Genomic DNA, 24,443 nt, shown 5'->3' with positions numbered 1-24,443 from the left:
TGGCCCATTAACCCCCCTGCAGTCAGCGGATAAAAAGGGGGTTACAGAGCGTGTCTCTCTCACCCACAGAAGCTGGCCCAATAAAAGCTATCGCCTCACCCGTGACCACCTCGTCTCCCCCCCGTAGCCGGGTCCCTGACGTGTGCGGGACCAAGAGAGGCGCCTCAGTCTGACACCTGGAAGATGCTTGTGAACGTGGGACAGCCCAGCTCGGTGAGCTGCTCCCTGCCAGGGCTTGTCTACATGGGGCATTTACCGGTGACTCCGGTGTAACCACCCCGTGGGCAGCGGGCGCTCCTGCTCTGCTCTAACCACACCAGCCCAGCCCTGTGTGTCCCTGTGCAGAGCAGCGCTTCAGGGGCGTCTACACAGCAACCCCTCCCCCCGGCAGCGAGTCTCAGAGCCCGGGACTCGCGCTACGAGGAGCCGCGCAAGCTCTGTACCCTGCTCCCCTGTGGCCATGGTGATCTACCACGCGTCTCTCTCCCTCTGCCGTGCGTGACCCCGCCCCCTCTCGATGACGCACATACGCCACTGCGTGGGGATTCCGCCGGATTACCCAGCGTACCCCGCGGCAAAATGGTGGCCTAAGCCGAGCGCGCGGGGCCGGGCCGAGCGGGGCAAAGTTTGGGGTGGGCCCGAGACAGAACCGAACCGGGTCAGAACCGGCTGTAAAGTCCCCGGGAGTCCGGGAGGAGCGGAGCCCGACTGGTTCCGAGCCAGGCCGGGACCCCGGGGGGTTGAGGGAACCCAGCCAGGTCAGAACCGAGCCCGGGGCCCGACCGCGCCGGCACCGAACCTGGCCCCGAGCGCTCAGGTCCGAGTTGGGTCAGAACCGGTCTGGGATAGGGCCCAGCCTGGCCAGGTCAGAGCTCCGCCAGCGCAAAGAGCGTCCCGTCCGGATCAGAACCGAACCGGGACCCGCGAGAAAGGGAGGAGTTCGGCTCTGCCCCCAGCTTGTCGCCCTCGGGCTAAAGGGGAGGGAAACAGGCAGAACTAACTGTAAAGTCACATTGGTGTTGGGGGAGCTGGGCCCAACTGGGTCAGAACAGAACTGGGAGACGTGAGCCCAGGGAGGAAAACTGTATCAGAACCAGACAATCACCCCTGGGCTGCAGGGGCCAGGACAGACCAGAGCTGAATTGGGGGTAGAAGAGGTGCATGGGTCAGGAACTGAACCCTGCAGGGGAAGACAGTGGAACTGAGTCAGTTTAAACCCAGTTGAGTCTGGAAATCGAGGAAGACTGATCCCAGAACTGAACTGGGTCTGCTTGTGGGCCAGAGAGGTCTAAACTAAGTTTGAACAGAACCAGATCCTTATGGAGTGAAAGATGAGGAGCTATGTGTGTTTAGGGGTGAGACAGTGATAGCCACAACAAGAGGGCTTTGGAATTGGAAATGAAGTGAAGCAAATCCGAGACAGTTTGTGTGATCAAGACCCCAACTGTGTTGAAGAAGTCAGAGTAGGGGAGAGGGAACTACGCTGTCTCTGTGCCAAATCTGGTCGGGGAGGAGAGAGGATCCTTTACCAACCTAGAGACCCTCCCTGGCACCAGGCATCATCCAAGAGACTTTCTGCAAGGAAGTTAGTGAATCTGAACAGTTCCTAAGAACAAGGAAAGTTTAGAGAACAGCAGAGCTGAGCAAATGATACTGAACCATATCTGGATCTGGTCTAGAGCGTGAGTGGGAAACAATTGAGTATGAAAGAAGTGAAAGGTTGAGCACTGGCACTGGGATTTGTAAACGGAAGAGGGAAAAAATTATTTCCAACTGAAATTGCATTAATCGGCAAAAGGGTGAGTGAGTGAGCTGTAAGTTTCTCTGAGCTGGGAATGGACCAGGTCTGAGAGAGGCCAGCTGGAGTGAGCCCACTGAAAAGACAGCCCGGCAAAATGAGACTGCTCCTTGCCTGACAGGGCTTCTCAAAGCTGCAGATCTGTATTTTGCAGAATCAGTCCAGTGACAGAGCTGATATAAAGGGGCTGCACAGGAGGAGGAAGTGAATCCCTTGGATACAAACAGCAGAGAGCAGGTAAGGAAGCCAGGAATGAGGTGATGCTACATCAGCCCACACTCTGCGTTTCAATATTTGAATTCCTGAAATCCTAGAGTGCAAATGTGTGAGGCACAAACCTAGCAAATGGTCCATCTGTAGGCCCTGCATGCTAGGGCATCCTTCTTGTCATATTAGGTCCATGTTATGTAAAGCGGGCCCAAGGTGAGATGGTAGATGGAGAGATGGTAACTGCAGGGTGCTCATAAGAGCAATTGGGAGTTTCTGGGTAGAATTCAAGATCAGCCACTAGGCAGACAAGCTTAACTCAAACCAGGGCAGTACTAGTGGTCTTTGTTCCCCATGAAATGAGCACTTTAAAGCCCCCTTTTTCAGTACTGAAGTAGCTGTGGATACAGCTCCTGAAATGAGTCGATGTGGACTGGATCCAGGCGGGTCCAGGGAGCGCTGGAGCTATCCCTGCCTAATTAAAAAAAAGTTCTACCCTGCTGGAGCTGCACAGACAGATCCTCAGGATCTCTTTGATGCCTGGTCTGAGCTTAAAATGCGGATCGACCTAACAATTCACACCCCTGAGCACCGTAGCTGAGCCATCCTAATCCCCAGTGTAGATGCAGCTAGGTCGATGGAAAAACTCCTCCTGTCAGTGGCAGGAAGTGTCTACACTACGGCACTGCAGTGGCATAGCTGCATGTAGCACCCGTAGTGCAGACATGGCCTCTTGTGAGAATTGTGATGTCTCAAATTAGGTAATTTTAGTAATTCCCTAATCTGCCAGGTAATTCCTTCTAGTAAATCTTTGCATCTATGTTTTAGGTGATCCCCTAATGCCAAGGCCAAGTGCACGTCTGAGCTTGCCTGCAGTGGGGTAAGGAATGTGTGGAGATCAAGTTGAGAGGACGGGCTGTTCACTATTTATGTAGTTTTTTGACTTGTGCTGCCCTTCCTCACTCCTTTCCCCTTGAGTCACTTTCAATGTAAACTTCCTTTCTGTTTCTACCTGTCACTCAATCTGTGCAGAAAGTATTAGGTACCTGTACCTAAACGGTGTTCTGTGCATACCAGATTCAGTGTAAGGTCAGCATTTAATCTCACTGGTGTAACCTGCAGCATCAGGAGTCTCTTCTGTGCTTTTAGCTCTCTTTATAGGCAGCCATGTGGCTCATATAATATACTGGGAACACACTCTGGGTTGCCAGATGTGGCCTATAGAGTTCCACAATGCAACCTGTGACTACCTTCATCTTTAATATCATCGAGCCACTTGGTGATCAAGAAGGGCTGTTACTGCTGGGACCTGTTGCCTCTGTATCAAAGATGCATTGCAATCTTCTACATACTGTGCCGAGTAGCTGTGGCTCTCTGCTAGTTGCTTTTTCTTTTTTCCAGATTTCAAACCCCGAATTTTTATCTTTTTCCTGTCTTCCTAAATGGCACCTGGGTGGCACAGAGTGTAAAAGGGCCCAGGAGTTTGGGAAGGGTGTGCTTCTCATTGAGGATCCGCCCCTTGTGTTCAGGGTGGGTAACTGATGCACCACACTTTGGCATGGTGGTGGGTATCCACTGGAGAGTGTGTGGTATCAGGAGCTGCATGTAATATAGGATTGTGGCAGTTGGCCTTCCTTGCCTTATGGGTGCTTTAAATGGTTGAGCAAAGACAATCACTCAGTAATGGCAGAATAAACGGGATCGACTAAAACCATGATTGTGCTTTACCCAGTAGCCCTAACTAGCAGGTCACATGCTTCATAATTTGTGCAAGATGAGATTATTACACACACTGGAGGCTTCTTGCATCCCTCCTTTTGCCCCCACAAACTCCTTGTGTGCCACCTTCCTGTCCCCTCTATTTCGGGGACTCCCTGCAAAGCCCCTTAACCCCTTCTTCATGCTTGGGTCTGTTAGTGCCCCACATTTTCTCCTTACCCCCACAGCAGGGGCTTTGTGTTCCCCTCCATTTCCTCCTGTGCCATGTGCCAGGATCTCCCAATATCCCCTCAAGACAACGTTTCTGTGTGCCCCCCATTCTCATGTGCTTCCTGTGCCAGGGGCTCTGTGCCCCTGTCCCCCTCTCCCCATACTGGGGTACACCAGTCTCTCTCTGCCTTGTGTTCTATGTGCCCCATTCCTCCCTTCCCCATATCAGGGACCCCAATTTCCTCCCCAAACCAGGAGCTCTGAGGGCACTCCCATTTCCCCTTCTCCCACACCATTCTTCTTTCTGTCTGTCTGTGAGATGTTATTTAGGGTGTTAACAGGCTAAACTCTACTGAGAGGATAGGCAGATATGAAATAGGGGTATTATCATTATGTCTTAATGCATGCCATCAGCCAGTAGTTTGATCTGTAGACAGTTGCAGAGGTGTTTGAAGCTATGGCTGTGCTAGTCAGATGGCCGGGGCTTCATGTGTCCCCCATTTTCCCCCTTTTGGTTTTCCGATTTTCTCCAGAATCAATAGGGTTCTGGCCATTGATACCTAGAACATTCCTTGAAATGTTGGAGTTGATCAGATGCAGTGTTCAAAAGTTATTGCATTACAGAAAGACAGACAAATGTTGTTGAGTTGAGTGTAAGGCCTTCACAAGCTCGGCCAGAGACTCCTCCATTCAAAGTAAACTTGGTGCTTGAGAGCCCTGGAGATTGACGTTGTGTATCAGGAGGTGCAGCCTGGGTAGCAGCAGGTGGGCTTCTCATCCTGCTAATATGCCCTAATATGCCTTACTCATTTTTAGAGAAAGGGCATTTCAAGTTGTGGGGACTCCATTTGTTTCCACACTTCAAACATTGCTGCATGGGACAATTCTGTAGGGCAGGGTCACAGCCAATCCACAAATTGCTTCCTCAGCAGCAGAGGGCTAGCGCTGTCAGTAGAATGTGTGATGAGAATTGCCTAATCTGGTCAAGTTCCCGCTGCCATTGCTGCTTCTGCTGTACTGTATGCAGGAGACCCACAGGCCCAGTCAGTTCTTAGATGGAGCTGGGGGTGGAGCAAAGGGAGGATGCCAACCACAAGAAGAGGGACTTACCTTGTATTCTTGTTGGCAGGACTGAGGCTGGAATTGTCACAAGGGGGCAGATATGTTAATGTTAGTGACTCCCAGCCCCCATCTCCACACTTGAAAGTTTTGTGGATTCTGCCCTTCAGATAAAAATTAAGACGCCTGAATAGGACAGTTCAGGCTGTCACGGTGACACTTTTGAACCTTGGCCTCTACTCAGACTATTTGCTAGGCTTCAGTTAGTGCCAAATATGTGTTGGATACCTCTTCACTAAGGATGGGAGTGAACTGAACCCCCTCCCAAACTGATATCATCCAGGGACCAACAAAGCTGTGAATGTAGTTTTCTGCCAACTTGGCCAGTGCCCCAGAGGTGAAATCATCTGTCCTCTTTCTCTTTTTTTGATCTTTTTCTTATATAGGCTCCTATTACCCCTCACCCCCGTCCCGATTTTTCACACTTGCTGTCTGTTCACCCTATCTTTCTCTGAGCCAGTCCCTCTGCATAAAGTCTGCTGTTTTATCCAAGACAGATCTGTAACTTCATTGGAGGAATGTTACTTTTTTTAGGTGAAGTATCTTTACAGACTGGTTTGAGAGGAAGGATGATCTTGTGGTCAGGGCACTGGCCTGGGACACAGGAGAACTATGTTCTGTTTTTGGCTCCGCACAGATTTATTGTGTGAACTTGTGAGAGTCACTGCCTCCTTTCCTCAGCTACATATAGGGCTAATACTACTCCACCTCACTGGGGAGTTGAGCACCTCCGTTAGTGCCCGTGAGGTGCTCAGATACTTTGGAGATGAACATCATAGAAATACCTACAAATAAATACAATAAGATGTGACTTGCCTGATGCTCAGAATGAAGGAGGAACTTGTGTGGTCCACTATCCTGCATGTTCTGTGGAGTGATGAAATTGCTGTAAAACAGGGCCCAAGTTACACCCCTGTTCTATTTAAAGGAGGAGGGCATTCTAAGAAAGCCCCCAGCCTCTGTGATCTGTATGTTTGTTTCCACTATTCACATGCTTTCTTGTATGGCTGTGTCTTTACACATGACTCAAATTTCCCTCTTCTCCTTTCTCCCCCTTCCTCCCGTTTAGACTTGGAAACTATTCTCTTGTTTGCCAGCCTGTCAATGTACTGTCTTGTTGCTAATGTGATAACATGATACACTCTGGAGTGTCCTACTGGAAGTTATGCTTAGTGGATCGCTAAGGCTTTCCAAACTGCTCTGAAGGCATAGCCCCAGAGGGGTGTGAGTCCCATTATGCCAGGGTGGGAATGAAGAGTTACTTGGAATGCTTTATTCACATCACTTGCATCAGCTCTCTATTCCTGGCCCTGCCCAGTGCTAGGTGTTGAGTCCTGGAAGGCTCCATATGAGAATTTAAAGTGCCTGACTGTATTTTTCAGTTAAATGGAATGAAATTAAATGAAGCTGATAGGCAACAAATTTCATACTGGTTTAAAAAATACTTTCACACAATGCATAATTGATCTGTGAAACTCACTACCACGTAATAGCATTAGGGCTAAGAGTTTACCAGGATTCAGAATGGATCTGACATTTAAATGAATGAGAAGGTCCAGAGATTTACTTTTGTTATAATAAAATATGTATTTGAAATGAGATTATCACCCTTGTGCTGCAGCACATAAACCAATTCTAATGGCTGCGGCTTAGGAGGAGGAGGAAGAAGGTTATTCCATAACTGCCCACTATGATTTTCTTGCATCTTCTTCTGAAGCATCTAGTAATGGGCAGTGTCAGAGACAACGTCCTGAACCAAATGGACCCCATGTCTGATCCAGTCTGGCAGTTCCTCAGAGGTACAGTACATCTTTGCTCTGTCACATTGCTTCTTAAATCTTCCTCTTTATGATCATCACCCTTAAAGATCACTCTTTGTGGTCCTAACATTTGAGGGTTTTAGAAGGTCATGGGGGGAATCTTGGGGATTTAGTGCAGTCTCTAGCAGCTAACTTTCTCTTATCCATGAATGGGTCCTCCCTAGACCTGCGGGTATGGCCTCCTTACTCTTGGTGGTTAGGGGACACCATCACTCTATGCTTCTTTCAGCTGCTGCTAGAAGGAAAAGGAATGTGTGGAGTTTGGCCCCTCCACGTTGCAAGCTTACTATGGACTTTAGTCTGAGAGGTGCTGGAAGCCTTGCTGGCTGGGGGATGGAATTCTTCTAAGGACATTCTAGTGAAATCTGGTATGCTTTTGTGCCAGCCTAAAGCCTTCTTGCTCTGCAAGGCGTTTCCATTGTCCCGATATCCACCTCCATCTGTGCTGAGGACCTAGAGGTGGTTGTGTGCTGCTTGTTCATGTGGTCTTGCTGTCTGAATTGGGCAGGAGGGATGGGCTGATAAGGCGAGAGGTCCTGGTAAGTGGCTGTGGTAGGGAAGTGTGTGTAAGAGAGCATTTGGTAGCAGTGTATGTCTGAGTATGGCAGGAACTGTTACAAAGGCTGTGGAAAAATGGGAGGATTTCCAGAGCTGAGGATGGGGTCTAGCTCTGAGATCTGTGCACACAACTCCCCTGGATTTCACTGGGTACTATGCATGCATTCTAGGGCAGAATTTAGCCATTTGTGTGTAACCGTGTTCAGTGAACAAACAGCTAGTGATTTCCCCAGCTAGTTCTGAGCAATTGTCTGTGTGATCCTGAGGGAATCATGTTGAGAAGTGAAATGACGCAGAGTCAGATAGTAGGACTTCCTGCAGGGCTCAGACTGACTGCCATGGGTTCCTGCACTGGGGTCTGATCTGTGGCTGCCTCACTTCATTGACAGTATGGAACTTCGTTTGTGCTGATGGAGGAGGCAGCTCAGTGCTATGCATTGATATAACAATTTCAAATGCCCAAGGGTCAGCATTCCAGCGCTTAACTATGCTTATAGTTAGAGCTGTGGTTCGCACAGCAACAGTGTCTTGGGCCAGGTTCTGTCTTGTTATAATTTATCTAGGAAATGAAGTTGACTGACAGTGCTGCAGAAACCACAATTGTGAAATTTCCAATTGTTGTACATGTAAAATCTCAGCCCTAATGTGGCATTAATGTAACTTACTGAATTTTCTTTAAAGTCAAAAGAAGAGAAGGGGAATTGCTTATGTCTTTTGGGGCATTGTAGCTGGACTTGTATAAAACCTTAGGCAAACTTGACTCTGTGGCATTTGTTTCTAATGAAGATCAAATGTTTTTCCAAGTTAATTAGACTAGAATCATAGAAGTGTAGGGCTGGAAAGGACCTCGAGAGGTCATTGAGTTCAACCCCTTGCACTGAGGCAGGACAAAGTATACTTAGACCATCCCTGACAGGTGTATGGAGGCTTTTAAGAACAGGTTAGACTATGATAGGGATTCTACAACTTCCCTTGAAAGCCTCATTCCAGTGTTTATCTATCCATATAGTTTGAATGTATTTCCTAATATCTAACCCAAATCTCCCTTGCTTCAGACTAAGCCCATTATTTCTTGTCCTACCTTCAGTGGACATGAAGAACAATTGATCACTGTCCTCTTTATAACAGCCCTTAACATATTTGAAGACTGTTCTCAAGTCGTCCCCCCCCCCCGCTTCTCCTCCCTTATCCCCCTCCCTGTCTTTTCTGAAGACTAAACATGCCCGGTTTTGTTAATCTTTCCTCATGGGTCAGGTTTTTCTAAACCTTTTATTGTTTCTATAGCTCTCCTCTGGACTCTCTCCAATTTGTCCACATCTTCTTAAAGTGACATGCCCAAAACGGGACAGTACTCCAGTTGACACTAGTGCCAAGCAGAGTAGGACAGTTACCTCTCATGTCTTATATACTCCACTCCTATTAACACACCCAGAATATTAGCCTTTATCGCAACCGTATCACATTGCTGGCTCATATTTAATTTCTGATCCAATATAACTCAGCAGTACTACTGCCTAGCCAGTTATTCCCAATTTTGTATTTATGCATTTGATTTTTTCCTTCCTAAGTATAGTTCTTTTCACTTATCTTTTTTGAATTTCAGCTTGTTGATTTCAGACCAATTCTTCAATTTGTCAAGGTCGTTTGAATTCTAATCCTGTCTTCCCAAGAGTTTGCAGCCCCCTTGTCTTGGTGTCATCTGCAAATTTGTAAAGCATATTCTATATTGCATTATCCAAGTCATTAATGAAAATATTGAATAGTACCAGATCCAGGACAAACCCTGCAGGACCCTAGGTGATGCATTCCCCCCCACTTTGCCCGTGAACCTTTGATAATTACTGAGAGTATTGTCTTTCAATTATGCACCCACCTTATAGTAATTTCATCTAGACCACATTTTTCTAGTTTGCTTTTGGGAATGTCATGTTGGGACTGTGTCAGAAACCTTACTAAAAGCGAGATATATCATGTCTATTGCTTCCCCCTCTCCCCCATCCACTAGGCCAGTAGTTATGACAACAAACTTTTTAATTGTTGTTTTAGTATGTGCAGCTCTTGGTAGGTGCTCCATGGTTCCTGGTCATACCTGCAGCTTGGGCATGTGTTGCTGCACATGCTCAGTATAATTTTCAAATACTCCTAAAACAGGAGAATTTGAAACACTCTTGCCATTCCTTAGTAAGGACTGTGTGTTCCTGCCAAGTGGGAAGCTTTAAAAAATGAAAGGGATGCTGTCAACTTGAAATCTGTCAATATGAAATGGGCTAAAAGTAGTTGCAGCTGCTTCAGCTGCCCCAGATTCTCCCTGCTGGTTTGTGGTTTTAAATCTCATCGTCCTATTTTTTAAAATATTTTTAATCTGAGCTGTTTTGAGCAACAGTATTAGATATGTGTGATTTTCAAATTGGCAATGTCCCTTTAAACTGTTTGAGCTTTCTGTCAAGCAGAAAGTGTCTGCGTGACTAATATATGAAAAACATATTTTATGCCCCCATATTTATAACTCAACTTTCCAGGGGTCCTCTGTTCAGCTATGTAAGTTCCTGAAAACTAGTTTTGCTCAGAAGGGTCTCCTTGACTGTAACTCTTCATTACTAGTAAAGCACTGTACTAGCAGGAGATGTTTATGTATGTACTAGGTCTGATCACTTGCAGCAGGTTGGGAATGTAATTTGAGGAAGCCTTTTGCACCAGGCAGGGTTGATTCCTGAAAATAAACCCAGCCTGCAGGACTATGGAATTCTTATAGATTGTTTGTAAATGTATCAATTTTTCCCTGACTTGTTGGTGCTTCTGTAAAAAAAAGCCTCCCAGGTGTGTCTGAAATGGCTCTAATCGGATTCACTGTAGTCAGGGTGCCAGCTGGGTGGGGAGAGCTCTATTACCATGTAGTACAGAAGATGATTTATTGCTAGACTGACAACTCGCAATATAAACATTAGCCCAAGCATGATCTTCTACCAAAACCCCGCCCACGCAGGGAGCCAGGAATCTTCCTGCCACGCGCCATAAATCGTTTATGGTTTGCTCATGCCAGTACATTTGAGAAACAGCTGTGCTCGGGGATTAGCAGTTTTCAGAGGGCTCGTGCTGGGCTAAATTAGGGTCTGCTGCCCTGGTGGTGAATGCTGGTAGTGCAGAGAGTGGAGTGCAGGAATGCTTCTCTTCAACTGGAAGGCTGTTAGCCAGGGTGGATAAAAATCAGCATTTAAAAAAATCAAATCAGATGTTTTATTTAAATCAGATTTTTTTTTCATTGTCTTATTTAAATAATTAAAAAAAGATGAACCTGTTTAAAATGAAATCTGAATTTAATACAAAATATGTTAAGGCCTAAACTTCTAATCTCTTAAAATATTGAAATAAAAAACATCTATGGACCCTCTATCAAAAACTTTGAGTTAAAAGCTGTTTTTTCTATATAAAGAAACAGTTGGGGGAAAAGTCTAACTTTTGAGGTTAAGCTTTATAAATATGGCACAATAGATCATGTACTGTATTAAGAACTTGATCCTGTGTGGGTCCCAGGAGTTGTGCTACTGTGTGCAAGAGACTAGCAAAGTCATCACAGCCTTTGGAACCTGACCTCTGACTTCAGGAGACACCATCATATATCTCATCAGGATCAACCACTAAGACAAGATGGGTGGTCTTATACTCTCACAGGCGCTGACTTTCTAATGTGCCAGGGGGTGCTCGACCCCTGGCTCTGCCACAGGCCCCGCCCCCACTCCACCCCTTCCTTCAAGGCCCCATTCCACCCCCTTCCCGCCACGTTATGCCCTGTTCCCCAATGCGCCATGCCCTCGCTCCTCCCCCTCTCTCCCAAAGTCTCCTCCACACTGTGAAACAGCTGATCACGGCGGGCGGGAGGCATGGGGAAGGAGGGGGAGGCGCTGATCAGCAGGGCCTGCCAGGGAGTGGCAAACACTGGGGGGAAGGGGGGGGCTGAGGGGGGGGGGGGGGGGCTGCCCACCCACCATTTTTTCCCTGTGGGTGCTCCAGCCCCAGAGCACCCACGGAGTCGGCACCTATGTATACTGCTATTTTACAGCTGCTCCCTACCTGAGCTTTGACTGGCTCAGTTTTCAATTTAAAGAAAGTCATACCACAGAACTGGTGGAAGTCACTAGCTAAGCACCTGGAACCAACCAACCAGAGTTTGTTGAAGTGCTAAACCAGCTATTGACAGCAGTAGCCTTTTCTGCAGGCCCAGAAAGAATATTTTTTTTCATTTGCACTAGTTCATTCAAAGTTGAAAAATCAACTGGGAGTTGAAAAAACAGGAAAACTTGTCTTTCTCTTCCAGTCTATGAATAGAAAGGAGAAGGAAGGAGATGAGATCTACTAGTTTTAAAAGTTGAAAGACAATCTAAATAACTTAGGAGACTCTCGTTTTCAAGAGACTTAGGAAAGTAAGCTCCAGTCACATTCACTTAGGCATATCTAAAAGTTTTCCTAGGCTGACCTGAAATAATTAGTTTAATTCAGTTACTACAGTTAATTTTTCTGTTTAATAAATCATTTAGTTGTAAATGTGAATCATGTTTTGATTGGAAGTTTATGTATCCAAAACTTTAAGGCTGTTTTGTTTAATAAAAATAAATTTGATATGCTGTTTTGTGTAATTAATTAAATTCCAGTTATGAGCTAAAAGTTAATTATCTGGTAGATAAATAAGCAACATATTCACTATTTTTTAGTATACTAAAAATGTACAATTAATAAGAATCTGAAAACATGAAGCTATATAATTGCTTAAATATATGTATATAGTTATAGTGTACACTCCAAGACAGCAAAAAGATGTACCAAATCTTGTGTGAAGGCTCTATTTAGTTGTAAATCAGTGTTTTTTAATGGTTATGTCAATGAGAATGCACCTTTCTTTAGAAAATAACTGAGGTACAAATGGAAAAGTTGGTTAAAATAGATTTAATTCAAGCCTTTCCACTTGGTGATTTAAATCAATCCACCCTGCTGTTGGCTCTGGATAGGCCTACTGGCAGGGAAAGGGAAGTGGTGGTGTTTCAGGCTGTCAGGGTAGCTATGTGCTACCATGCTTGCTACTCACCAGCTAAGGTGGAATACCTGATTGATGGCTGCCCTGCATAGTGGGAAGATTAGCTGCTAAATGTAGCCAATCGTGTTATTAGGCAGAATACGGATCAGCCATTCCTGCCACAAAGGAGCTGAGAGAACATAAAGGCTACTCTCAGGGGCTTTTTTTTGCAGCCTGGCCACGGTACAGTTTCTCTGGGACTGCTGAACGCCAGCACAACTGGACATTGTTTGATGCCACCCAGGGCTTCACAACTATCTTGCAGGTTTCAGAAAGCGTTAAACTGTAATGCTAAAGTTGCCTCGGTGATCGATACACCATAAGAACCTAAATAGAATTGGGTTCTATTTCTTTCATGCTGTCTTGGGTATTGAAAGAGTGGTAGTGAATCACCTCAGTATGTTTCTAGTGACTAACACATGGGAGAGAGGACTATTTATGGTGAATTCCCCCTTCAGTCCCTAAAAGTGAGATGTTTCATAACTGTAAATATGTTTCCACGCTGTTTGTACAGCATCTAGCACAATGAAGCTGTGGTGTTAGTTGGTGTCTCTAGGTGTTACCGTAATGCACAGAATACTCAGATCTTACAGTCTAAATGAGACCAGCCATTATGTTCAGACATACTGTGCACATGTCGCAGATATTAGTATGTTAGTTGTAGCTGGATTAGTGGCTCCATGAGCAAATCCTTCTGTGGGTTATTTGGCTTGAGAATCCGTGTGGAATGTTTTTCAGCAAGGTTCTTGCATCCTTCAAACATAACAACCATGTACCAGTGCCTCCAAACTACACCACTCTGTGTCATTGCACACGTCAGGCAAAGCAGGGGTCATGGACAAGGGCAAGACAGATGGGTTCTGGAAGCTAGTAAGCAAATAGTTTTTCTAATTCCATCACTTTGCAGACAGCCTCTCAGTCTGTTTTATTGAGCCACTGTACAGATGCCTCTTTCTGGAATAGGAATGTTTTCCCCTCAATTAGTTTTTTTTAAACTCAGGTGTCATTCATTGACATTTCCTATCTGACCTGGCCATGCTTGGGGCCTGCAGATGAGCAGTGTGAGGTACTGCAACACCTAGATGCATGGGGATCTCGAAAAAAGGCTGAACTGCTTCATGCTATCTTGCTTCCTTAGGTTTGCACTGATACATTGGTTTTGGGGATGCAGGGCTCTTCCTGTCCTTGCCAGAGTACTGAGGGTTCCCCTCCATTTCCCTAGCTTCTTTAGATGAAGGTGTTCAGTCTCCAGTGTCGACTTGATCCTTGGCACCTCTGCTGAGACTGAGGCCAATTAGTGTCAAATATATTGGGGGCTGTTTATGTTATGGCCACCCAAGAACAGGGGAAACAGTGTGGTCTAGTGGATAGAGAACTGGACTGGGACTCAGGTCACCTGGGCGCTGTTCCTGGCTCTGCCACTGACCTGCTGGCTGACCTTGGGCAAGTCATTTCACCTTCTTGCACCTTCGTTTTCCCATCTGTAAAAATGAGGGTAGTGATACTGATCTCCTTTGTAAAGTGCTTTGAGCTCTATAGATGAAAAGTGGTAGGTAGGTGTTACCATCTTTCAGGATCCCTAAAATCCATCTCTGTGGGAGAGTGGCCCTAAGCCGTAGAATCTTTAACTCTAGGTCTGGATGGCTGTTAACTCAAAGGACTAAATCAGATTCTTTATACAGACCCCCCCCCCAGGTACATAACGTGGCTAGAGAGGGGTGTGGTTGTACGATCATATTTCTAGCTCTCTTGGTTCGCCTGCTGCTGTTGGTGGAATCGACCCCTCCCCCACCCTGGAAATCAGTGCAAAGGATTTATCTTCTCTGTCACCCAGAGCTACAAGTTTAACCTTAGCACGCCCAAAAACTTGCCTTGAGGCTATTTGTCCCTAGGATTCGGACTCTGTTCCATAGGCAGCAGGTTGCTTGTGTGAGACTGTATATCTCCTGAATCTTCCAGTATAACTCTGAAGAGAATAATCCAGTGCAGTGGAAACCTCACACTGGCTAGTGTTTGTAGCTCGTGGAGGGAGGGAGAGGAGTAATAGGGGAATCAGTGGAGTTAAGCTCTCACTGTTTGCTCCCCTCACCAGCTGTGTAGTAAGTTAGCTGTACGTGTCTGTTCTTATTCTTCTGAAAGTAGACTTTGTTCTCTGGAGACTGCTAATCATGCCCCATGGGGGTGTAATCAGTTATAAGGTATTTAATATAATGCAGGCGGGAACAGGCCGCCTGGCCGGGCTGGCAGATTGCAACACTACAATTATAAAGGGCCCCTTTCCCCCACTTACCCGCCCACCAGTGGCAGGATGAGGGCTGTACCAGGAGACAGCGTTAAACATACAAAGTATATGTGTGGGTTGGGGAAGGGGGAGGGGAAGCTGCAGAGACACCGCCTATTCCTGGAAGCAGGAAGATCTGTATGCTGGGAGAGCTGCAGCCATTGCACGCTGCATTGTTGAGACTTGGGGGAACTTGGATGGGTTGTGTGGGGATGGCGCTTGGCAAATTGTCGGGGTAGAAAGGGTCTTCCTTCCTCTCCAATGAGCCTGAGCTGGATATGTGGGGCGCACATGTGGCTGGAGTTGGGGAAGCACTTCCTTCTGTTCCCTGTGCCTTCTCAGGGCCAGGTTTACAAGGTATTAGGTGCCTAGTGGGGTTTACAAAAGTACCTAACCTGGTGAGGTGCCTAAATCCCATGGGAGTTAGGTGTCTAACCTGTTTAGGTACTACTGTAAATCCCATGAGTTGCCTATCTGTACCTTTTATGTGCCTAAATACCTTTAGTAAATCAGGCCCTTAGTCCCTCCATTGTGTGTGGGGGCTCAGTTTGGGGAATTGCCACCCCAGGGCCTTGAAATCTTAGTTCCACAGCCTGCTGGACCTTCATGGCTCCCTAGAGTTGCTTTCTCCTGGCTAAACCCTGGTGGCACACTAGACTCCTGTGCACCCTTCCAGTGGTTGTAGGTAGTGGTCCTCACTCCCCCTTTCTAAACTCTACAGGTATGTCCCCTTGTGAATATAGCTCTTCAGCCACATAATCATCTCTACTGCTCTTCCGTGAATTCCCTGGGACTAGGGAGGGGTACCACTCTACCCAGTGCCAGGATACAGTACTATTGCTGCAATGCTGTTCCGCCTCAGTTCTAGCTGGAAGTGGTACTGCTCTTCTCCTCGGCCCACCCTTCACCCTGCCCTTTGGTAGCTGAGGAGCAGAAGGGAATATATCTTCTGCTGCATCTCTGACCACTAATGCTAATGACCACTGGCTAAGATTCCATTTGGAGCCCATGGGTGAGTGTCACATGAACCATACGCTCACCACAATGCTGGTACTGAAGGATGTGTTTCCTGCCTCTGTTAAATGCTGAGCCCTTGGCATGAGATAGAGCTGAGATTCCAACCCAGGTCTCCAGTCTGGTAGTGAGAGCACTGACCACTAAGCTCCATAGCTGCCCACGGCGCTGGGCTTGAGTGCTTTGATAGACAAAGTGGGCTGGTGATTCTTCTTTGAGTTTAAAGAAAAGAAACAGAAAGGTAGAGTATGTGAGAGTCAGCTAAACCTGGGCTGCTTGGGGATGCTGGCCACTCGTGTCCTCTTGGCGTTCATTCTTATTGCTTTCCCCTTTGAAATGGCTTCCTAACACAGGAGCAGGGATTCAGTTGAGGGGCAAGAGCAGCAGTTCTCTGGCTAGAGAACCAGGGCTTGTTTGTAACTCTATCCAGCAAGGTGGGGTTCTGTGAGAAGGGATTACCTTAGGCAGAGGTGTTTTTTTTTTTTTTCTTTTTTCTTTTTCCCCAAGAACAAAATTATTTTAATTTGACAACTGGAGTCCCAAATATAGCTAAAAAAGAATTTCTTTCTATATCTGGGAATGAAAAGTTTGTAAAAGAAGAGTTCTGAAAGTGAATTTTTCAAAATAAATTATGTAAAAATATATATATTTAGCAGTAACAAAGTAACATCACAATGAAAAACTTATAAAGACAGTAGTCAAGTTTGCAGAGCTGTAGTTAGACAGAGGTTACCAGGCATCTGAGATCTTTGTGTGTATTGACTGAGTTCTCCTCACGTTAGTACAAGTGGCCATGTGCCTACCTAGAGACAGAGGGGTTGAGTAGAACTGAGATCAGATCAATTTCTGCTGGCAGTATGTGTGAAAGGATGTTGGGGCGTGTGTGTGTGTAAGAGTGAATGGGAGTGGTTTTGTATCTCCAGGGAAGGATGTATGTGAAAGTGGACCCTAGAAAAAGGAAATTGGTGTCTCTTATGGGAGGCCCAAGGCCCAACCCTTCTGACTTGTTTCATACCTGAATTCAGCTTCAGGCTTTGCACTTGAGTTCAGCTCTGTCTGCTCCTGTTAACAAGACTCACTCACAGGTTTGCCCGTTGACTTATTTATAGGGAAAACAGGGAAATTCCCTTCCCTGCTACTCTACAAACTCTGATATTCAGCCACTTCCCAGCCCAGACAGATTCTCTTTCCCTTTCTCTGTGGGTTGCTTTATTAACTCTCTTGTCCTATGCTGTTTCCCTGGCTTCGCAGCTATATGGTGCTCCTACTCCCTGTCGGTTGATTGGGTTTGGGATTGAGGCCATGGTGGAGGTTCTGGAGGTGGCATGGCCCATGTGTGGAGGGCATGTGGGCATGCAGAGGGCATGTGGGCTCAGCTGCTTGTTTTTATTCCCTGTTTAGTGTGGAATGCACCCTGTTTGTCTGTCTTGGCCTGTGGTTGTAGCCCACATTCCTGTGCAGCGAATCAGCACGGCGGCAGGCGGCGTGCTGTTTGTGCCCTGCGGATACATGCTTTCAGCTCCACATCAAAGGTGTGTTTGGTGTGTAGCTTGTGCCATTTCTGGCCACACCTGGTGGCCCGCAGGCATGCGGGGGTGGAGCCTGGGCTGCGTTTGCAGATGGCAGTCAGCGTTCAGGCTTCTCCTTACTTGTGGAAACGAAGGAGCCAAATCCATGTTAAACAACCTGAGGAATGCAGCGGGAGAGCAGAGCAGAACGGAGTCACTCCAGGGGCATGTCCTAGCAGCAACATTGCCTTAATAGCTGCAGCAAAATAACTCATGCTTGCTCCCTCCAAAAGGATTGGCTGTGTGGTAGGTTTTAACTTACACCAAGAAGGCCAATTAAGGTTGGTTCATTCCCTGTGGCTTGCACGCTTCTTCCCGAGTGGTTGATGATTGGGTGGCTAGTGCCATCATGCTGTAGTCTGTACGAACTGTATGTGAGACACATGCATGGAGGCGTAGAGGCTCCAGAATCTGTGCTCAGTGGAGCCGTTTTGGTGTTTTTCTTCCACTCCTGTGAGTCTCCCACTGAGGACATGTCCAGTCTTCATACAGTTAAATATTTAAAATGAGCATTGGGTTGAATTGCTCTTGCCACTCTTTTTCATACATATCTGAAGAGACCAGCCCCTGTCACTGGCAACTGCAGGGCTGGAAGTTGAGTGATGACTATAGACGGGGGACACAGATATATAATACTCTGTTCCATTGCTCAACATGCTGTCAGGAGAAGGCACTTGTTTTCTGTAGCCTTGTCATGTACAACCCTCCCCAGCCCAGACATAAGTCTTTATTGGCCAGGGAGATCCATCTGCCATGGCCCAAGGGAGCAATCTGATTTCATTTGAACTGGCCAATGTGGAGGTGCAAAGTCTTGGGTCAAGTCCTGTGGAAAGAACACAGAACTTCTTTTCTTCATTGCATCCTCTGACGTGTCCTGAGTGAGCCTCCAGTCTCTACAGCGAATTGTCCTTCTGGCCTCGGTGGAATGCATGCTGCACATAATGAAACTTCCTGTGGGAATTCCCAGCAGGCCCAAAGTCTGTGATCATAACCCAGGCCAGTCACTTCCAAATTCCATCTCACAAGTCAAAGCTTCTGCATTTGAGGATTACCACCTGCCATCTGCAAAAGACCCTCCCTGCCTCCACCCTTGATCAGTGGTGGGGAGGGGAACAACAGAATTTTAGGGGTGCCTGGTTTTCATAGTGTGGTTCTTGCTTCCCTTTCCCTTTGACATAGTCTTCAGATCAGGTGCTGCTGGTGCCTGTTTCTGTTCAACTTGTGTTGGCCATCGTGCTGTGTCCAGATGAGAATACAGCACCAGCACTGTTCAGGGATGCATTCGTTGACATGAAAGGAGCAATCTCAAATGAGGTGATGAGGTGCTCACTACTCGACACTACCCTACATGTGGCATCCCGCAAGCTGGGGTGTTAAGTTTTTTTTTTTTTTTTTATCCTAGAAGAAGCCTAGGTAATGGGTTGGGCTCCAGAGTCTGAGCTACAGACAGAGCTGGAACTTCAAAGGGTCTACACAGCTCTTTTTAGAGCACTAGCGTGTGCTCAGTTAACCCAAGTCTGGCAACCCAGGCTGGGAGGCTCACTTTTGCAGGCTGTGTAGACATACCCTTAGAGACTCCTGGATTTGTGGTTCAGTAGTGCTGAAATCTGCACCAGACTCAATACTCTGTGGCAGAATCAGACTAGGAAAAAAATTAATAAATGACTTTACAGCTGAATTATGTAGAATCATAGACATGTGGGTCTGGAAGGGACCTTGAGAGGACATCCAGTCCAGCCTCCTGTGTTGAGACAGGACCAAGTAAACCTAGACTGTCCCTTACAGGTGTTTCTCTAACCTGTTGTTAAAATCTCCAGTGATGAGGATTCCACAGCCTCCTTTGGAAGCCTATTCCTTTGCTTAACTATCCTTGTAGTTAGAAAGTTTTTCCCAATATCTAACCTACATCTTCCTCACTGCAGACTAAGCCCATTACTACTTGTCCTACCTTCAGTGACCTGGAGAACAGTCAATAACCATCCTCTTTAAAACAGCCCTTAACATATTTGAAGACTGTTCTCAGTCCCTCCTCAGTCATCTTTTTCCAAGATTAAACATGCCCATTTTGTTAACCTTTCCCTAGGTCAGGTTTTCTAAACATTTTATCATTTCTGTAGCTCTCCTCTGGATTCTCTCCAATTTAAAGTCACATCTTTCTTAAAGTGGATACAGTACTCCAGCTGAGGCCTCACCAGTGCTGAGTAGAGCCGGACAATTACCTCCTGGGTCTTACATACAACTGTCCTGTTAATACACCCCAGAATATTTGCCATTGTTGGCTCATACGCAATTTGTGATCCACTATAATCCCCAGATTCTTTTCAGCACTGCTACTGCCTAGCCAGTTTCCCCCACTTTGTAGTTGTGTATTTGATTTTTTTTCTTCCTAAATGTAGTACTTTGTACTTGTCTTGATTGAATTTCATCTTGTTGATTTCAGTCCAATTCTCCAATTTGTCAAGATCGTTTTGAATTCTAATCCTGTCTTCCAAAGTGCTTCCAAACCCTTCCCATCTTGGTGTCATCCACAGATTTTATAAACATACTCTCCACTCCATTATCCAAGTCATTAATGAAGATATTGAATAGTACCAGACCTGGGACAGACCCCTGTGGGACCCCACTAGATACAGCCTTCTGGTATGACAGTGACATTTCCCTAGTTTGCATATGAGAATGTCATGTGGAACTGTGTCAAAAGCCTCACTAAAATCAAGATATAAAAATTTTATTAAAGGTAATGTTTGAAATCAAATTTACACAAGTTAAGAGGGAAGGTACTGTACATCTGGGGTCGGGCTTGGGTTATGGGGGATTGCGAGTATCGGTTACAAGGTTAACAAGGTACGTACATATCACATAACCAGCATAGATCCAGATTGGGGTGTGGGAGTTTTTAAAGCGTCAGTGGATAGGTGGGCTCGGGTACGCCACCCATGAAATGTATTAAGAGTCCAAGTCGATATTGGTGTAGAAAATAAGTACATGGGTGAGGTGCATCCCTCGGTTCGTCAGGGAAGGAAGTGGGTTATTTCCCTGGTCGGCGGTCTCGGTTACTCGACCTGGTACTGGTGGTGTCCCGTGATGTGTTCTGTGTAGATGTCTCTGGACCACCTGAGTTAAAGCTTCCCCACATCCACTAGGCCAGTTAGAGAAGGAAATTAGATTGGTTTGGCATGATTTGTTCTTGAAAAATCTTTTGTGATGGCTATTATCCTGTTATCCTCTAGGTGCTTACAAATTGATTGTTTACTAATTTATTCCAGTATCTTTCCAGATATGGAAGGTAAGCTGACTGGTCTATAATTCCCCGGCTTCTCTTTGTTCCCCATTTTACTGTAAGTACTCTTTGCGCCCTTCTCCAGTCCTCTGGGATCTCATGAGTTTGCAAAGATAATTGCTAACGGCTCTGAGATTGCTTCTGCTAGTTCCTTAAGTACTCTAGGGTGAATTTCATCAAGCCCTGTTTTTAAGAGTCTGGTCACACTTAACCATTTTGGTGAAAACTGAAGGAAAACAGGCATTAAACATATCAGCCTTCTTGATATAATCAATTATTAGCTCTCCTGCCCTGCTGAGTAGAGCATTTACATTTTCCTTCATCTTTCTCTTTCTCCTAATGTGTTTAAAGAACCTCTTCTTACTGTCTTTTATGTCCTTTGTTAGGTGTAACTCATTTTGTGCCTTACGCCTTGGCTACACTGGCAATTCACAGCGCTGCACTTGCTGCGCTCAGGGGTGTGAAAAAACACCCCCCCTGAGCGCAGCGAGTGCAGCGCTGTAAAGCGCCAGTGTAATCAGCGCCTGCAGCGCTGCATGCTCCCTCGCAGTGCTGCAAGCTATTCCCCTCGGAGAGGTGGAGTACATACAGCGCTGCGAGAGAGCTCTCGCAGCGCTGGCGGCGCGACTACACTCGCGCTTCACAGCGCTGCTGCGGCAGCGCTGTGAATCTGCAAGTGTAGCCAAGGCCTTAGCCTTTCTGATTTTGTCCCTGCATGCTTGTGCTAATCCTTTGTACTTGTCCTTAGCAATTCGTCCATGCTTCCACTTTTTGTAGGATTCCTTTATGATTTTCAGATCATTAAAGAATTCCTGATATAACCATTTTGGCCTCTGACTATTCTTTCTATCTTCCTTCATATCGGGATAGTTTGCTGTTATGCCTTTAATATTGTGTCTCTGAGAAACTGCCAGCTTTTTTCCCTTCGATTTTCTACCCGTGGGACTTTAGCAAACTCTAAGGACAGGTAAGTAAAGTCTGCTTTTTGGAAGTCTATTGTCCTTATTCTGTTGCTCTCACTCCTTCCTCTCCTTAGAATTATGAAATCTATCATTGTGATCACTTTCACCCAATTTGTCTTCAGTCTTCAGAGGGGCAACCGATTCCTCTCTGTTGGTCCGAATCAAGTCTAAAATGGCTGGCCTCCTCCTTACTTCCTTCATCTTCTGAAACAAGTTGTCCCCAACTTTTCCATCAGATGTCTGGGTATTTACTCCCCCATTTATCATCCTTTAACAGGGAATAATCACTGTGCATTTATTTTCCAGGCTTTGCAGCTTACTGGTAGTTTGCTTTGGGATACAGATTGTTACTGTAAAACCAGGGGGGTCTTTTAGGATTTGGGGTCACTATGTTGTTCCCACCCCCACCTCCTCCTGCTTGCTGGGTGGTGTTAGGAGGGGGCTGGGAGTTAAAAGGACATGACACTAAATGGGGGGGGGGGGGGGGAGGAGGTAAGAGGGCCCTATCCCTTTCCCTTCCCATCAGCCATTGTTCAGACATGTTGTAGGAATCACATAGCCAGTTCTTAAATTCAGTTTCCAGGGTTAACTTTCACACTGGGTTAAGGGGTGCTGATCTGCAGGGTTTGGGGTTCAGCGTTCTGGTCCAAAGCCTAACTGCCTGGGGAAGCTCCTTCTTGTGACTCAGGTGGCAAACTGCTCTCATAAATAGCTAGGACTCCCCCTTGTGGGGTAGGGAGAGGAAAGCAGGGAGCCCAGTATGGCAGTAGATTGCAGTAAAATCTGTTAATTGTCTTAAGCGCTGGTGTTCCTGTAGCCAGTAGGATTGCCTTGGGTTTCTTCCCCACACGGCAAATTCTGCAACCCAGAATCGTGGAATCCCTGGGGCCCTGCCCGTGGTGCCTATACTAAGCAGAAAGAATGAAAACAAACAAGCTACTCTGCAAGTTTGACCAACACGACCTCTGCAGCATCTCAGCAAGACAGCAGCATCCACCTGTCCTCAGCCCTCACGTGACTAGTGGAGTGCTAGTTCTGTGAATGCGTCACACTATGGCCCTTAACAAAAAAGGTAACTGTAATAGAGTGGTCTGGCCTCTGTGGGGCCTGGGGCCAGTCAGTCCCTGTTTCAAGACATGGCCACGTTAAGAATAGGTGCTCTGGGGGACAATCAGCAGACCGCTTGGGAATGGGGGTCAGGTGCCTAGACATGACAGGAATGCTTAGCAGGTAAACGACTGCACTGAGCTCACTTGAGGGAGCCTAGACTCCAGAGAGAATTGGAGGGAGACTCCCTGGAGCAGAATCTGATCCCTGGTGAGGGTGAGCTAGGGAGTCAGTGATGACTACAGCATAGACCTAGGAAGGAGGGCTGTGCAGCCTCATCCCAAGGAAAGGCTGAAGGGCTGGGGGAAACTGGCCACAGTGCCAGGAAGGAAGGCTGTGGCCACCCTGTCCCAAAGGTGGAGACGTTTGAGCCCAGGGAGGAAAAGGCCCTGGGAAGGAGAAACCAGGGCAGCTTGTGGCTACAGGGAGCAGACAGCCCCATTATTTAGGGTTTCCGGAGCTGAGGAGTCCTGGGTAAAGGGTGGGTGTGGGTTCCCCCTATACTGTCACCCTGAATGGGGTGCAGCAACCCCTGCTGTTAAGGGGAGGAAGAAGGGACAAACCAGAGCCAGGAGTGCTGGAAGTTGACTCCAAGATGAGAAGGGTTGAAGACAGTTGTGTGCTTGACTCAGGTCTGAGACAGAAGATTGGCGTGTTCTTTTTGGACTTTGATTATCCTGGAAGGCGTGAACTTCTGTGACTTTGCCCTCTGGCTAAGTCGCTTCAGCAACTGAACTGGCCTGAAAGCAGTGTCACTGAAAAACCCAGGAGGGAAACTGAGGCAGGTTGACTGCAGTGCTGCTCCGCCAGGGGACATGCTCCGGGATTGCACCCTGCTACAGTAACCTTACTGCTCTACCATTTACAAGCCGGGGAAAATTCTGTGCCTGCTCCAGCCCTTGGCCTGTGCTCTGAATCTGCTATGCCCAGAGTATATTTTAGAAAGCAGTCTCTTTTCTCCTCATTCTCAACGTGTGGCATGTAGAAACTACTGCTCCCAGTAGGTCAGACTGCTGTGATCTAGGTGGCGCATTGAGGTTGTAGGTCCCAGCATGCAATGAACTGCACTAGTAGCAGAGAAAGGAGTGGCTATGGAGTGCGTTGTAGAAGTCTATGAGGAACACTTGGCCACCCCCTGATGTGGAGACCTCACAGAGACTTCCCTGGTGTTAAGGGGGAAACATTCCTGACTGAAGAGAGGTGTGGGTGCAAGTGGTGTGATAGTGGCCACCAGCGCCACTCCATTGGAAGACTGGGCAGCATCTCCACTCAGCCCATCAAGAACTATTGCTGGCTGTACATGAACGGAGTTTTCATAAGAGATGTCCAGGCTGGTTGGGAGGGGGACAGACCCATCTCACTGTCCTTACGCAGCCCAGAAGTCTGTAAATTTTAGCTATGATACGTTGTATGCCATCTGTGTGCTCAATGCTGTACAGACCATGGAATTGCCCCAGTCTAACAAGCTTTCTAGGATGGCTAAAGTTTCCATATAAATGTTTTTAAAGTATGATTGGATATCACCTAGGCAATATGAAAGACTTCTAGCTGATTGGTGTTTGGAGTTTTTCTTTCAAGGAAGATGATGCTGCATTTTAGTTATCCCACCTGCTTTTGGAGAGAGCTTTTTCCTCCAGCGTGGAATCTGGAGAAAAGGAGAGACATTCCCATCATGCCAGAAATGGACCTTGGCATGTAAACTTTACAGCTGTTATCATGGACATGCACATAATTG

General features: G+C 46.7%; 1 protein-coding gene across 4 annotated transcripts in view; it reads left to right on the top strand.

The window, feature by feature from the left end:
* The first annotated feature begins 574 nt into the window (after positions 1–574).
* Positions 575–24,443, top strand: part of TJAP1 (tight junction associated protein 1) — a 50,710-nt gene continuing 26,841 nt past the window's right edge. For 2 of the 4 annotated variants that reach the window (XM_024193739.3, XM_029911057.1), the window contains exon 1: positions 575–2,035. The gene's annotated coding sequence lies outside the window, so the exon portion shown is untranslated. The remainder of the gene's footprint in view (positions 2,036–24,443) is intronic. The other 2 variants (XM_024193738.3, XM_024193736.3) reach the window with 2 other exon arrangements.

Source organism: Terrapene carolina, unplaced genomic scaffold (genome assembly GCF_002925995.2).
Source record: "Terrapene carolina triunguis isolate 2854851 unplaced genomic scaffold, T_m_triunguis-2.0 Scaffold85, whole genome shotgun sequence".
Lineage (NCBI taxonomy): Eukaryota > Metazoa > Chordata > Testudines > Emydidae > Terrapene > Terrapene triunguis.
This window is presented reverse-complemented; position numbering and strand designations above follow the sequence as displayed.